At 43.7% G+C, this 15,409-nt stretch overlaps 1 long non-coding RNA gene across 3 annotated transcripts in view; it reads left to right on the top strand.

Moving 5' to 3' along the window:
• The first annotated feature begins 111 nt into the window (after nt 1–111).
• Nucleotides 112–15,409, top strand: part of LOC140628758 (uncharacterized) — a 34,429-nt gene continuing 19,131 nt past the window's right edge. For all 3 annotated transcript variants that reach the window (XR_012026744.1, XR_012026745.1, XR_012026743.1), the window contains exon 1: nt 112–248. This is a non-coding gene — a long non-coding RNA (uncharacterized lncRNA). The remainder of the gene's footprint in view (nt 249–15,409) is intronic.

Here is a 15,409-nt window from a genome sequence, read left to right as displayed (position 1 = left end):
CTCCGTTTCTACTTGGTCTCGTCCAGCTGGGCAGCAACAGGGTGTGAGATTGGCTCTCCGACGTATGGGGCGGGGTCAGATACTTTCTAAGCGGTGATTGGTCCCGGCGAGATTGCGGGAGAAGGCCCTTCCGGGGCGCACCTTGCCTCCGGATAAACCCCCTAGTCCCCGCCCCCGTCTTCGCCTAGCCAGTTCCCACTGGCCCTCTGGCTGGAACAGGCAAGACCATGGCTGAGCGGGAGCTCAGGGTGAGGGGTCTGTGTGTGGTTTTTGTGCATGCGTGCCTCCGTGTGTGTGTGTGTGTGTGTGTGCGCGCGCGTGCGTCTGTGTCTGTGTCTGTCTGTGCGAGCGTGTACCTGTGTGTGGCCTTTCAGAATTTCTCTCCCGAGTCGAACTACTCACCGACCGACTGCCTCGAGGGGCTGAAGATGCTGTCCCAGTTGGTGGTTAGGTTCGGCGCAACATCTGGCTTGTAGCCAGTGTCTGGCGCTGGACGCGCGCGGTGACCGTGCCGTCTTCACGTGAGCTCTTTCAGCCTTGTTCAGCCCTAACTCAGTCACAAGCCTAGGCGGGTGCGTCTGGCACGGCACTGTCAATCGTACAGATGCAATCAATTAATGTCCAGGGCGAGGTCTGTGCGCTTGTTTGGCGTCCCTGTCTAGGAAGGAAAGTGTCAGGCAGTTTGGGGATGTGTATCGCTATAGATAGGACAGTACTGATGCAGTTTGGGTACATTAGATGTTTCTGAGCCTTTGGGGGGATTGTGAGTGAGTGGGATATGCCGTCTGAGTGGATTGTGTACGCTATGGGATAAGGTCTTTTAGGCTGATGTGCCTGTTCATCTGGGGGTGCACTTTCTGAGCTTTTTGTGCATTGGTGTCCCTGGGTCTGAGATCTCTATGTTGGCGTCTGGACCCTAGGGTGTGAGGTCTCTGAGCTGTTTGTGATTCTGGGTTTCAAGTTGTGATATCTCTGAGCTGCCTGGGGTGGGGGCATTGTCTTAAGGTATAAAGCATCGGAGCTGTTTGGGAGTCTGTATCCAAGGTGTAGGTTCTCTGATTTGTCTGGGGGCTTTATCTGAAGGTTCTGTGATGTTTCTGAGTTACTTGAACTTCTTTCTGTTTTCTGAGGTCTTTCCATTAGCTTGGGAGGTGTCTGCATGGTTTGGGAGTCTCTCTAGGATGTGACCTATCTGAGCAGATGTCTGTTGTGTTCTAGATGAAGACGTTGGTCTGTTGGGGTGCAAGAGTAGACTCCGTGTGTATGGCTTCTGTTGCTTTGGGGAGCCTGTGGCTCGAGTTGTGAACTCTCTGTGCAGAGATTTTTGGAATCTTTTTTAGGTTGTGTTCAGTGATCTCTCTTTGTTGTCTCTGGGTATCTCAGCTGTTTGGCGTCTGTGTCTCAGAAGTAAAATCTTTTACCTTTGTGATTGTGAGGTCTTTGTCCAGGAACTGAGGGTTTGGGAACGTGGCAGATAGGATGCCAAAGCCCAGAGCCCCAAATTCTGGTTCTGTGTCATCGGACAAGTCACCTGTCTCCTGAAGCCTAAGTATGTATCCTCTTCAATAAAGTGGGGCCAGGGACTGTCTTGGAAGGTACCTGTACAACTTAGAAGTGTGTGTAAAGGTCTTGACTCCCAGCCATCCTTCCCCATGAATTTTCTGATCACCTGCCGTGTGCCTGAGTACTTTTCTAGGAGTTAGGAATGCAACACAAGACAAAATTGACAACATCTCGCATTTTGTAGACTTAGCCAGTACGTCTATATTGACTACCAGAGGGGCAAGTGCTACATAGAAAGATAAGGCCGGTTAGAGAACAGAGCATGTAGGGAGCATGTTGTTATCTATTCAGGGTGATGAAGGGAAGGACTCCCTCAGACGGTAGTGACTGAGCAGAGAGCGAAGGAAGTGAAGGAGCAGGGCTGTGGAACTACCTGCATTGTTAGATCACTGCAGGCAGAAGGTACAGCAAGCGCATCAGCGCTCAGGGGAAATCCACTGGGTGTGTTCCCGGATATCAAGGAGTCCTGTGATGCTGGTAAAAACCCTCATCACTAGGGTTGAAATCAAAAGGTGTCTGGTATTGCTGTCTCTGTTTCTCCCACAACCTGGGAGGGAGGTGGTCTTCATCCCCATTTTACAGACAGAGGACCCAAGGATCCAAGAAGTATGTAGAATCTGCTCTCCTGCTTACCCTGAAATTGCTAAAAGAGGGGGAAACCTTGTGCTCTGTCACAAGAGACAGAGGGCTTAAGTGTCAGAGCTCCAGGGTGGACACCGTCCACGCTGGCTGTTAGCCAGCCAGCTGCTATAAGCGTTAATACAGGCGTCATGACCCTCATTACGTTTCTACACTTGATGGAGGTCAGGACTGAGAAAGAAGTGGGGGTAGAGAAGAGAGGCAGGAAGGGAAAGCTGAAGAGCAGTGAGGAAAAAAAAAAGCACTGGCTTCATGATATTGCCCAGATTTGGCCCAATTCACCTTAATTAACTGATCAAATTGAGATATATTTACCTCTTCCCTCTCCCCTTTCTTTCCCTTCCCTTCCCCTCCCCATTCATCCCTAAAGCCATTCGGTGCTACAGAGCAAGGCAAGTGTACGTGCATAGGGGCATCTTGTACTTGAGGAGTCAGAGCCCAGGCACGGTGAGAAGGGCATCCGTACAGAAGAGCAGGCTGCCCTGGGGACAGAGCCCAAGGTGGTGAGGAGGATGTCCCTGGGGGTTGGGTGGGAAGAAGGCTGACTGGCTCAAGGATCCCAACTTGAGGGCTGTATGGAAGTCAAGGTCAGAGAATGGTTCATCAGAGCATGTGGGGGTGGGTGTCTGTTGTGCAAGAGGGCTGGCTTATATGCATTGGGGTTCATCAACTCAGTAAATGTGTAAGGATATTGGGAGACACAACTCTCACTTTTGGAAAAGGGAATTTCAAATACAGAAAGGAAGGAAACAACAAATGCTGAGGTGTTACATTGGGATTGGAGGTCTCCGCGTGAACTCATGCTTTTCAGTGTGTATGTGTGCGTATATGCATAGATTGAGAGAGAGAGAGGTATGAATGTATGTGTGTTGAAATGGGAGAGGGAAAGGACCAATGAGCCTGGCTCAGCTTATGGTACCAGGAATAAGGGACAGTTCAAGGAAGGATTGGGTGATGTCAGAAGGACACAGAAAATTGCCTGAAGGGTTCCCACTGGAACATACTGGGGATAATTTTATTTTTTCAGCTTTATTGAGATACTACTGATATACAACTTAAGTAAATGTAAGATGTACAAGGTGATGATGTGATACATGTATATACTGTGAAATATTCACTATGTGAGGTTAGTTAACACTCTGTCCCTTCACATAATTATCATTTCTTGTGGTGATAACATTTAAGATGTCCTCTCTTAACTTTCCCTATATAATACAGGATTATTAATGATAGTCATGCTATCTATATTACAATAGATCCCCATAACTTAATTATCTTCTGGCTGGAATTTTGTACCCAAGACCAACGTGTCCCCCCCCCCCCCCAACCTCTGGCAAACACGATTCTAATCTCTTTCTGTGAGTTTGGCTTTTTTGTTGTCCACATATGTGAGAACATACAGTATTTCTCTTTGTCTGTCTGACATATCTCAGCATAAAGCCTTCAAGGTCCATCCAAGTAGTTGTAAAAGGCAGAATGTTCTTCCTTTTTTAACGGCCAAATAATATTTCATCCTGAATCTATGGCACATTTTCTCGATCCGTTGATCCCTCCATGGACCCAAATGTCATATCCATATCTTGGCTGTTGCTGCATAGTAAATCATAAAATTGGTGTTACTCCTCCAATTTTCTTTTTCTTTTGCAAAATTATTTGACCGTTCTAGTTCCTTTGCCTTTCCACATAAACTTCGTTATCAGTGTATATTACCAAAAAGTCCTACTGGGAGTTTTGATTGGAATTGTATTAAAATGATGGATCCCTTTGGGACTTGTTGACATCTAAATGATACTGACTTTATCGACCCATGAACACAGTATGTGTTTCCATTTATTTAGGTCTTCTTAGACTTCTTTCCTCAGCTTTTTGTCGTTTAAGGCATACGGATCCTGTGTGTGTTTTGCTAGGCTTGAGGGGAGGAGGCTGTTGTAAATATGGTATGGTATGTGTAGTTTCGGCTTTTTGTTTTGTTATGTAATCGCTCATTGCTAGCATGTAGAAATTTGCTTGACATTTTGTGTTGAGCTTGTATGCTGTTACAACGTTGAATTCATTATTAGTTCTAGGAGGTTCTTTTTTAATTTTATGGGATTATTTCTGTACATAATCATGTCACCTCTGAATTGGAATAATTTTATTTCCTCCTTCTTGATTTTTCTTTTTTCTTTCCTTTCTGCAATGGCTAGGCCTTCCAGCAAATATTGAATAACAGAGGGGAGAGTGGATATGTTAGCCTCATTCCTGGTCTTTGGAAGAAAGCACACTGTCCTTCTCCATTAAGAAGGATGGAGGGTGTAGGTATTTTTGTAAGATGCTTTATATCCAGGTTAAGAAAGCTCCCTTCTGTTCCCGGTTTGCTAAGTGCGTTTTTCGTGAATGGCTGTTGAATTTTGTCAGATGCTTTCTCTGCATGAATTGATGTGATCATGTTCTTTTTTTATATGATTTACTAATTATTTACTAATAATTACTACTATGATTTACTAATTATTTTTTAAAAGATTTACTTATACTTAAGAGAAAGAGAGAGAGAGAGAGAGTGTGTGTGTGTGTGTGTGTGTGTGAGTGTGAGCTGAGGGTTGGGGGAAGGAAGCAGAGGGAGAGGGACAAGCATACTCCCCGCTGAGCACGGAGCCCAACATGGGGCTCCATCCCAGGACGCTGAGATCATCATGACCTGAGCCAAAACCAAGAGTTGGACGCTTAACCGACTGAGCCACCCAGGCAGCCCTATTAACTGATTGTTGAATACTACACTGCCTTTGCAGTTCCAGGATAAGCCCAATTGGGTCAAATTGTATTATTATTATTTTTTTATATATTATTGAATGTGATTTTCGTACTCTCTCTGATTTTGGTATCAGGGTAATGCTAATCTGATAAAATGATTTGAGAAATGTTCCCTCTCTTCTATTTCCTTGAGGGGGTTATGTAGAATTGCTGTTAGTTCTTCTTAAATGTCTGGTACGATTTTCCAAAGAAAATCACGGCCTGGAATTTCATTCTTGAATGTGTTTAAATTAAAAAAAAAAAGTAAATAATGTGTTTTTCAGATTAACCGGGTGATTTTTTTGTTCTTTGGTTTTTGGTTGAGCTTTATTTTTTTTTAATTTGTAAATTGTCTTTTTTTTAATAATAAATTTAGTTTTTATTGGTGTTCAATTTGCCAACATACAGAATAACAACACCCAGTGCTCGTCCCGTCAAGAGCCCCCCTCAGTGCCTGTCACCCATTCACCCCCACACCCCGCCCTCCTCCCCTTCCATCACCCCTAGTTCGTTTCCCGGAGTTCGGAGTCTTTATGTTCTGTCTCCCTTTCTGATATTTCCTACCCATTTCTTCTCCCTTCCCTTCTATTCCCTTTCACTATTATTTATATTCCCCAAATGAATGAGACCATATAATGTGTGTCCTTCTCCAGTTGACTCATTTCACTCAGCGTAATACCCTCCAGTTCCATCCACGTTGAAACAAATGGTGGGTATTTGTCGTTTCTAATAGCTGAGTAATATTCCATTGTATACATAAACCACATCTTCTTTATCCATTCATCTTTCGATGGACACCGAGGCTCCTTCCACAGTTTGGCTATTGTGGACATTGCTGCTAGAAACATAGGGTGCAGGTGTCCCGGCGTTTCATTGCATCTGTATCTTTGGGGTAAATCCCCAACAGTGCAATTGCTGCGTGGTAGGGCAGGTCTATTTTTAACTATTTGAGGAACCTCCACACAGGTTTCCAGAGTGGCTGCGCCAGTTCACATTCCCACCAACAGTGTAAGAGGGTTCCTTTTTCTCCACATCCACTCCGACATTTGTGGTTTCCTGCCTTGTTAATTTTCCCCATTCTCACTGGTGTGAGGTGGTATCTCATTGTGGTTTTGATTTGTATTTCCCTGATGGCAAGTGATGCAGAGCATTTTCTCATGTGCGTGTTGGCCATGTCTGTGTCTTCCTCTGTGAGATTTCTCTTCATGTCTTTTGCCCATTTCATGACTGGATTGTTTGTTTCTATGGTGTTGAGTTTAATAAGTTCTTTATAGATCTTGGAAACTAGCCCTTTATCTGATATGTCATTTGAAAATATCTTCTCCCAACTGTAGGTTGTCTTTTAGATTTGTTGACTGTATCCTTTGCTGTGCAAAAGCTTCTTATCTTGATGAAGTCCCAATAGTTCATTTTTGCTTCTGTTTCTTTTGCCTTTGTGGATATATCTTGCAAGAAGTTACGGTGGCCGAGTTCAAAAAGGGTGTTGCCTGTGTTCTTCTCTAGGATTTTGATGGACTCTTGTCTCACATTTAGATCTTTCGTCCATTTTGAGTTTATCTTTGTGTATGGTGCAAGGGAGTGGTCTAGTTTCATTCTTCTGCATGTGGATGTCCAATTTTCCCAGCACCGTTTATTGAAGAGACTGTCTTTCTTCCAGTGGATAGTGTTTCCTCCTTTGTCGAATATTAGTTGACCATAAAGTTCAGGGTCCACTTCTGGATTCTCTATTCTGTTCCATTGACCTATGTGTCTGTTTTTGTGCCAGTACCACACTGTCTTGATGACCACAGCTTTGTAGTACAGCCTGAAATCTGGCATTGTGATGCCCCCAGCTATGGTTTTCTTTTTTAAAATTCCCCCGGCTATTCGGGGTCTTTTCTGATTCCACACAAATCTTCAAAAAATTTGTTCTAACTCTCTGAAGAAAGTCCATGGTATTTTGATACGGGTTGCATTAAACGTGTAAATTGCCCTGAGTAGCATTGACATTTTCACAATATTAATTCTGCCAATCCATGAGCATGGAATATTTTTCCATCTCTTTGTGTCTTCCTCAATTTCTTTCAGAAGTGTTCTGTAGTTTTTAGGGTATAGATCCTTTCCCTCTTTGGTTAAGTTTATTCCTAGGTATCTTATGCTTTTGGGTGCAGTTGTCAATGGGATTGACTCCTTAATTTCTCTTTCTTCAGTATCATTGTTACTGTGTAGAAATGCCACTGACTTCTGGGCATTGATTTTGTATCCTGCCACGTTACCAAATTGCTGTATGACTTCTAGCAATCTTGGGGTGGAGTCTTTTGGGTTTTCTATGTAGAGTATCATGTCATCGGTGAAGAAGGAGAGTTTGACTTCTTCTTTGCCAATTCGAATGCCTTTAATGTCTTTTTGTTGTCTGATTGCTGAGGCTAGGACTTCCAGTACTATGTTGAATAGCAGTGGTGGGAGTGGACATCCCTGTCTTGTTCCTGATCTTAGGGGAAAGGCTCCCAGTGCTTCCCCATTGAGAATTATATTTGCTGTGGGTTTTTCGTAGATGGCTTTTAAGATGTCGAGGAATGTTCCCTCTATCCCTACACTGTGAAGAGTTTTGATCAGGAATGGATGCTGTATTTTGTCAAATGCTTTCTCTGCATCTAATGAGAGGATCCTATGGTTCTTGGTTTTTCTCTTTCTGATATGATGAATCACATTGATTGTTTTACGAGTGTTGAACCAGCCTTGTGCCCGGGGATAAATCCTACTTGGTCATGGTGAATAATTTTCTTAATGTACTGTTGGATCCTATTGGCTAGTATCTTGTTGAGAATTTTTGCATCCATGTTCATCAGGGATATTGGTCTATAATTCTCCTTTTTGGTGGGGTCTTTGTCTGGTTTTGGAATTAAGGTGATGCTGGCCTCATACAACGAATTTGGAAGAACTCCATCTCTTTCTATCTTTCCAAACAGCTTTAGTAGAATAGGTATGGTTTCTTCTTTAAACGTTTGATAGAATTCCCCTGGGAAGCCATCTGGCCCTGGACTCTTGTGTCTTGGGAGGTATTTGATGACTGCTTCAATTTCCTCCCTGGTTATTGGCCTGTTCAGGTTTTCTGTTTCTTCCTGTTCCAGTTTTGGTAATTTGTGGCTTTCCAGAAATGCGTCCATTTCTTCTAGATTGCCTAATTTATTGGCGTATAGCTGTTCATAATATGTTTTTAAAATCGATTGTATTTCCTTGGTGTTGGTAGTGATCTCTCCTTTCTCGTTCATGATTTTATTAATTTGAGTCTTCTCTCTCTTCTTTTTAATAAGGCTGGCTAATGGTTTATCTATCTTATTAATTCTTTCAAAGAACCAACTCCTGGTTTTGTTGATCTGTTCCACAGTTCTTCTGGTCTAGATTTCGCTGAGTGTGCTCAAATCTTTATTAACTCTCTTCTTCTGCTGGGTGTAGGATCTATTTGCTGTTTTTTCTCTAGCTCCTTTAGGTGTAAGGTTAGCTTTTGTATTTGAGTTCTTTCCAGTTTTTGAATGGATGCTTGTATTGCGATGTATTTCCCCCTCAGGACTGCTTTTGATGCATCCCAAAGATTTTGAATGGTTGTATCTTCATTCTCATTAGTTTCCATGAATCTTTTTAATTCTTCCTTAATTTCCTGGTTGACCCTTTCATCTTTTAGCAGGATGGTCCTTAACCTCCATGTGTTTGAAGTCCTTCTAAACTTCTTGTTGTGATTTAGTTCTAATTTCAAGGCATTATGGTCTGAGAATACGCAGGGGACGATCCCAATCTTTTGGTATCAGTTCAGACCCGATTTATGACCCAGTATGTGGTCTATTCTGGAGAAAGTTCCATGTGCACTTGAGAAGAATGTGTATTCAGTTGCGTTTGGATGTAAAGTTCTGTAGATATCTGTGAAATCCATCTGGTCCAGTGAATCATTTGAAGCTCTCGTTTCTTTGGAGATGTTGTGCTTAGAAGACCTATCGAGGGATCCCTGGGTGGCGCAGCGGTTTGGCACCTGCCTTTGGCCCAGGGCGCGATCCTGGAGACCCGGGATCGAATCCCACGTCGGGCTCCCGGTGCATGGAGCCTGCTTCTCCCTCTGTCTGTGTCTCTGCCTCTCTCTCTCTCTGTGACTATCATAAATAAATAAAAATTAAAAAAAAATAGAAGACCTATCGAGTGTAGAAAGAGCTAGATTGAAGTCACCAAGTATAAGTGTATTATTATCTAAGTATGTCTTAACTTTGGTTATTAATTGATTGATATATTTGGCAGCTTCCACATTCGGGGCATATATATTGAGGATTGTTAAGTCCTCTTGTTGGATAGATCCTTTATGTATGATATAGTGTCCCTCTTCATCTCTCACTACCGTCTTCGGGGTAAATTTTAGTTTATCTGATATAAGGATAGCTACCCCTGCTTTCTTTTGAGGACCATTCGAATGGTAAATGGTTCTCCAACCTTTTATTTTCAGGCTGTAGGTGTCCTTCTGTCTAAAATGAGTCTCTTGTAGACAGCAAATAGATGGGTCCTGCTTTTTTATCTATTCTGACACCCTACGCCTTTTGATGGGGTCATTAAGCCCGTTCACACTCAGAGTTACTATTGAAAGATATGAGTTTAGTGTCATCATGATATCTATTCAGTCCTTGTTTTTGTGGATTGTTCCACTGGACTTCTTCTTAAAGGGGAATTTTAAGAGTCCCCCTTAAAATTTCTTGCAGAGCTGGTTTGGAGGTCACATATTCTTTCAGTTCCTGCCTGTCTTGGAAGCTCTTTATCTCTCCTTCCATTCTGAATGAGAGCCTTGCTGGATAAAGTATTCTTGGTTGCATGCTTTTCTCATTTAGGACCCTGAATATATCCTGCCAGCCCTTCCTGGCCTGCCAGGTCTCTGTGGAGAGTTCTGGTGTTACCCTAATACTCCTCCCCATAAAAGGCAGGGATTTCTTGTCTCTTGCTGCTTTAAGGATCTTCTCTTTATCTCTGAAATTTGCAAGCTTAACTATTAAATGTCGAGGTGTTGAACGGTTTTTATTGATTTTAGCGGGGGGGGGGGGGATCTCTCTATTTCCTGGATCTGAATGCCTGTTTCCCTTCGCAGATTAGGAAAGTTTTCAGCTAGGATTTGTTCAAATACATATTCTGGCCCTCTGTCCCTTTCGGCGCCCTCGGGAACCCCAATTAAACGTAGGTTTTTCTTCCTCAGGCTGTCGTTTATTTCCCTTAATCTATCCTCATGGTCTTTTAATTGTTTGTCTCTTTTTTCCTCAGTTTCCCTCTTTGCCATCAACTTGTCTTCTATGTCACTCACTCGTTCTTCCACCTCGTTAACCCTCGTCGTTAGGACTTCTAGTTTGGATTGCATCTCATTCAATTGATTTTTAATTTCTGCCTGATTAGCTCTAAATTCTGCAGTCATGAAGTGTCTTGGGTCCTTTATGCTTTTTTCTAGAGCCACTAGTAGCTTTATAATAGTGCTTCTGAATTGCCTTTATGACATTGAATTGTAATCCAGATTTTGTAACTCTGTGGGAGAGAGAACTGTTTCTGATTCTTTCTTTTGAGGTGAGGTTTTCCTTCTCGTCATTTTGCTCAGTGCGAGTGGCCAAAAACAAGTTGTATTGGGAAAAGGAGAAAAAGAGAGGAGAGAAAGAAGGAAAGAAAAGACAAAAAGAAAAAAGAAAAAAGAAAAAAAGGAAGAAAAAAAGAGGAAAGAAGAGAAGAGAAAGAGAAAGAAAAAGAAAGGAAAAAAAAAGCGTGGGGGAAGCAAACAGAAATCCAAAAGCAAAAAAAAAAAAAAAAACCTTGGGGGAGTATCTTCTGATTCTGTATACTGTAAGTCCCTTGACTTCCCCTGGAACTTGTCCCTCTAGCTGGTCTTCTGGGGGAGGGGCCTCTTGTGCTGATTTTCAGGTGTTAGCACTTCGGGGAGCTGCTCAGCCCCCTGCCTGGTTCAGGGTTCAGTGAGTTGTTTATCCTGTTTATCGGGTGAGGCCACCATGAGGCTCAGTGCGGGTTGTTTACCTTGTGAGGCCAGCTCTGGAGCCCTGGATTCAGCTCCCGCAGTAACTTTGGAGCTCTCCTGCAGGGGCCTGGAGGCTCCGGGGGCGGGGCCGCTGATCTGCTCAGCTTGGGGCAGGAGTGTCCTTGCTGTCCTGGGACCTCCTGGCCTCTGCCTGTCCCCGGGGGTAGTTCGGATCCTGGGCTGTGTCCCCGGTGCCCTGTGCTCCCGAGCCTGTGCTGTTGGATTTGCGCTCCCGGCAGGGCAGGCCCCTCTCCGCGGAGCCGCTGCCAGAGCCCCTCCGAGCTGCTCCCGGGTCAATGCGTGTGCGCCCTCCAGCCCTTTAGGGAGCTCGGCGCACTCTCCCCGGGGCACAGGTGTCTGTTAGTGTCCCAGGGAGCCTGTGGGCATCCCCGCCCTCCTGGGGTCCTGCTCTAACTCCCTGGGAGCGCCTTTCCGCCCTGGGAAGATTGGTGAAGCTCCTGCTTCTCCTGGACGGGGCTTTCCTGTCCTGGGGGCACTCGCCCCGGCCTTTGCCCGGCTCCTCGCAGGGCCCCTCCCCCTTGGATGCCTTTTGTTTCTTTATTTCTCTCTCCCTCCCCCTCCCCCATCTTCCTGCCTTGATAGAAGTGTGAACTCTTCTCACTGTAGCATTCCAGCTGTTCTCTCCTTAAATCTCAGGCCAAATTCGTAGATTTTCAGGATGATTTGAAGGTTATCTAGGTAATTTGGTGGGGACAGGTGACTTGGGGACCCTACTCTTCCACCATCTTGCCCCTTCTCCTGGTTGAGCTTTGTTTGTGCCTTTCAAGCAATTCTCTGTTTCATCTAAGTTGCCAAATGTAGGTCCATAGAGTTATTTTGTTCGAATCCTGTTAACTTTTTTGTATATTTTTTATTGGAGTTCGATTTGCTCATCCTGTCAGTGCCCGTCACCCAGTCACCCCATTGCCCCGACCACCTCCCGTTCCACTACCCCTTTTTCGTTTCCCAGAGTTAGGAGGTTCTCGTGTTCTGTCACCCTCTCTGATGTTTCCCTCTTCTTCCCCTATAATCCCTTTCACTATATTTTATATTCCCCGAATGAACAAAACCATATAATGACTGTCCTTCTCCAATTGACTTACTTCACTCAGCATAATACCCTCCAGTTCGATCCACGTTGAGCAAATGGTGGGTATTCGTCGTTTCTAATGGCTGAGTAATATTCCATTGTATACATAAACCACATCTTCTTTATCCATTCATCTTTCGATGGACACCAAGGCCCCTTATAAACATTGGGGTGCAGGTGTCCTGATGTTTCACTGCATCTGTATCTTTGGGGTAAATCCCCAGCATTGCAATTGCTGGGTCATAGGGCAGATCTATTTTTAACTCTTTAAGGAACCTCCACACAGATTTCCAGAGTGGCTGCACCAGTTCACATTCCCACCACCAGTGCAAGAGGGTTCCCCTTTGTCCGCATCCTCTCCAACATTTGTTGTTTCCTGTCTTGTGAATTTTCCCCATTCTCACTGGTGTGAGGTGGTATCTCATTGTGGTTTTGATTTGTATTTCCCTGATGGCCAGGGATGCGGAGCATTTTCTCATGTGCTTGTTGGCCATGTCTATGTCTTCCTCTGTGAGATCTCTGTTCAGGTCTTTTGCCCATTTCATGATTGGATTGTTTGTTTCTTTGCTGTTGAGTTTAATAAGGTCTTTATAGGTCTTGGATACTAGCCCTTTATCTGATAGGTCATTTGCAAATATCTTCTCCCATTCTGTAGGTTGTCTTTTAGTTTTGTTGACTGTTTCTTTTGCTGTGCAGAAGCTTTTTGTCTTGATGAAGTCCCAGTAGTTCATTTTTGCTTTTGTTTCCCTTGCCTTCCTGGATGTATCTTGCAAGAAGTTGCTGTGGCCGAGTTCATAAAGGGTGTTGCCTGTGTTGTCCTCTAGGATTTTTTTTTTGTTTTTTTAAATATTTTATTTATTTATTCATGAGAGAACAGAGAGAGAGAGAGAGAGAGAGAGGCAGAGACACAGGCAGAGGAAGTAGCAGGCTCCATGCAGGGAGCCTGACGTGGGACTCGATCCCGGGACTCCAGGATCACGCCCTGGGCTGAAGGCAGGCACTTTAACTGCTCAGCCACTCAGGTGTCCCATGTCTTCTAGGATTTTGATGAAATCTTGTCTCACATTTAGATCTTTCGTCCATTTTGAATTTATCTTTGTGTATGGTGTAAGAGAATGGTCTGGTTTCATTCTTCTGCACGTGGCTGTCCAATTGTCCCAGCACCATTTATTGAAGAGATTGTCCTTTTTTAAAAAAATAATTTTTTTAAAGATTTTATTTATTTATTCTTGAGAAACAGACAGAGGCAGGCAGAGACACAGGCAGAGAGAGAAGTAGGCCCCATGCAGGGAGCCCAATGTTGGACTTGATCCCGGGTCTCTAGGATCATGCCCCAGGCCGAAGGCAGACACTAAACCACTGAGCCACCCAGGAATCCCCAAGAGACTGTCCTTTAGCTAGTGGATAGTCTTTCCTGTTTTGTCGAATATTACTTGACCAAAGGGTTGAGGGGCCATTTCTGGGTTCTCTATTCTGTTCCATTGATCTATGTGTCTGTTTTTGTGCCAGTACCACACTGTCTTGATGACCACAACTGTGTAGTACAACTTGAAATCCGGCATTGTGATGCCCCCACCTCTGGTTTTCTTTTTCAATATTCCCCTGGCTCTTCGGGGTCCTTTCTGATTCCACACAAATCTTAAGATGATTTGTGCCAACGTTCTGAAGAAAAGTCCATGATATTTTGATAGGGATTGCACTGAATGTGTAAATTGCCCTGGGTAGCATAGACATTTTCACAATATTAATTCTCCCGATCCATGAGAATGGAATATTTTTCCATCTCTTTGTGTTATCCTCAATTTCTTTCAGAACTGTTCTGTAGTTTTTAGGGTATGGATCCTTCCCGTCTTTGGTTAGGTTTATTCCTAGGTATCTTATGCTTTTGGGTGCAATCGTAAATGGGATTGATTCCTTAAATTCTCTTCCTTCAGTCTCATTGTTAGTGTATAGAAATGCCACTGATTTCTGGGCATTGATTTTGTATCCTGCCACACTGCCGAATTTCTGTATGAGTTCTAGCAATCTTGGAGTGGAATCCTTTGGGTTTTCTCCGTATAGTGTCATGTCATCTGCGAAGAGGGAGAGTTTGACTTCTTCTTTGCCAATTTGGATGCCTTTTATTTCTTTTTGTTGTCTGATTGCTGAGGCTAGGACTTCTAGTACTACGTTGAATAGCAGTGGTGAGAGTCGACATCCCTGTCGTGTTCCTGATCTTAGGGGAAAGGCCCCAGTGTTTCCCCATTGAGAATGATATTTGCTGTTGGCTTTTCGTAGGTGGCTTTTAAGATGCTGAGGACTGTTCCCTCTATCCCTACACTCTGAAGAGGTTTTTTTTTTATAATTTTTTTTTTATTGGTGTTCAATTTGGCAACATATAGAATAACACCCGGTGCTCATCCCATCAAGTGCCCCCCTCAGTGCCCGTCACCCAGTCACCCCCACCCCCTCGCCCACATCCCCTTCCACCACCCCTAGGTCCTTTCCCAGAGTTAGGAGTCTCTCATGTTCTGTCTCCCTTTCTGATGTTTCCCACTCACTTTTCTCCTTTCCCCTTTATTCCCTTTCACTGTTTTTTATATTCCCCAAATGAATGAGACCATATAATGTTGAACTCGAGGGTATTATGGTGAGTGAAATAAGTCAATCGGAGAAGGACACACACTCTGAAGAGTTTTGATCAGGAATGGATGCTGTATTTTGTCAAATGCTTTCTCTGCATCTATTGAAAGGGTCATGTGGTTCTTGTTTTTTCTCTTGCTGATATGATGAATCACATTGATTGTTTTACGAGTGTTGAACCAGTCTTGCATCCCAGGGATAAATCCCGCTTGGTCCTGGTGAATGATCTTCTTAATGTACAGTTGGATCCTATTGGCTAGTATCTTGTTGAGAATTTTTGCATCTATGTTCATCAGGGATATTGGTCTATAATTCTCCTTTTTGGTGGGGTCTTTGGTTTTGGAATGAAGGTGATGCTGGCCTCATAAAATGAGTTTGGAAGTATTCCGTCCCTTTCTATCTTTTGGAACACCTTTAGTAGAATAGGTATTGTTTCTTCTTTAAATGTTTGATAGATTCCCCTGGGAAGCCATCTGGCCCTGGACTTTTGTGTCTTGGCAGGTTTGTGGTGACTGCTTCAATTTCCTCCCTGGTTATTGGCCTGTTCAGGTTTTCTATTTCTTGCCTTTCCGGTTTGGGTGTTGGTGGTTTTCCACAAGTGCATCCATTTCTAGATTGGAATTACCTAATTTATTGGCATATAGCTACTCCTAATATGTTTTTAAAATCGTTTCTATTTCCTTGGTATTGGTTGTGATCTCTCCTTT

Source organism: Canis lupus, chromosome X (assembly GCF_048164855.1).
Source record: "Canis lupus baileyi chromosome X, mCanLup2.hap1, whole genome shotgun sequence".
NCBI lineage: Eukaryota > Metazoa > Chordata > Mammalia > Carnivora > Canidae > Canis > Canis lupus.
Note: the sequence above shows the minus strand (reverse complement) of the source record. Positions and strands in the feature narration are given on the sequence as shown.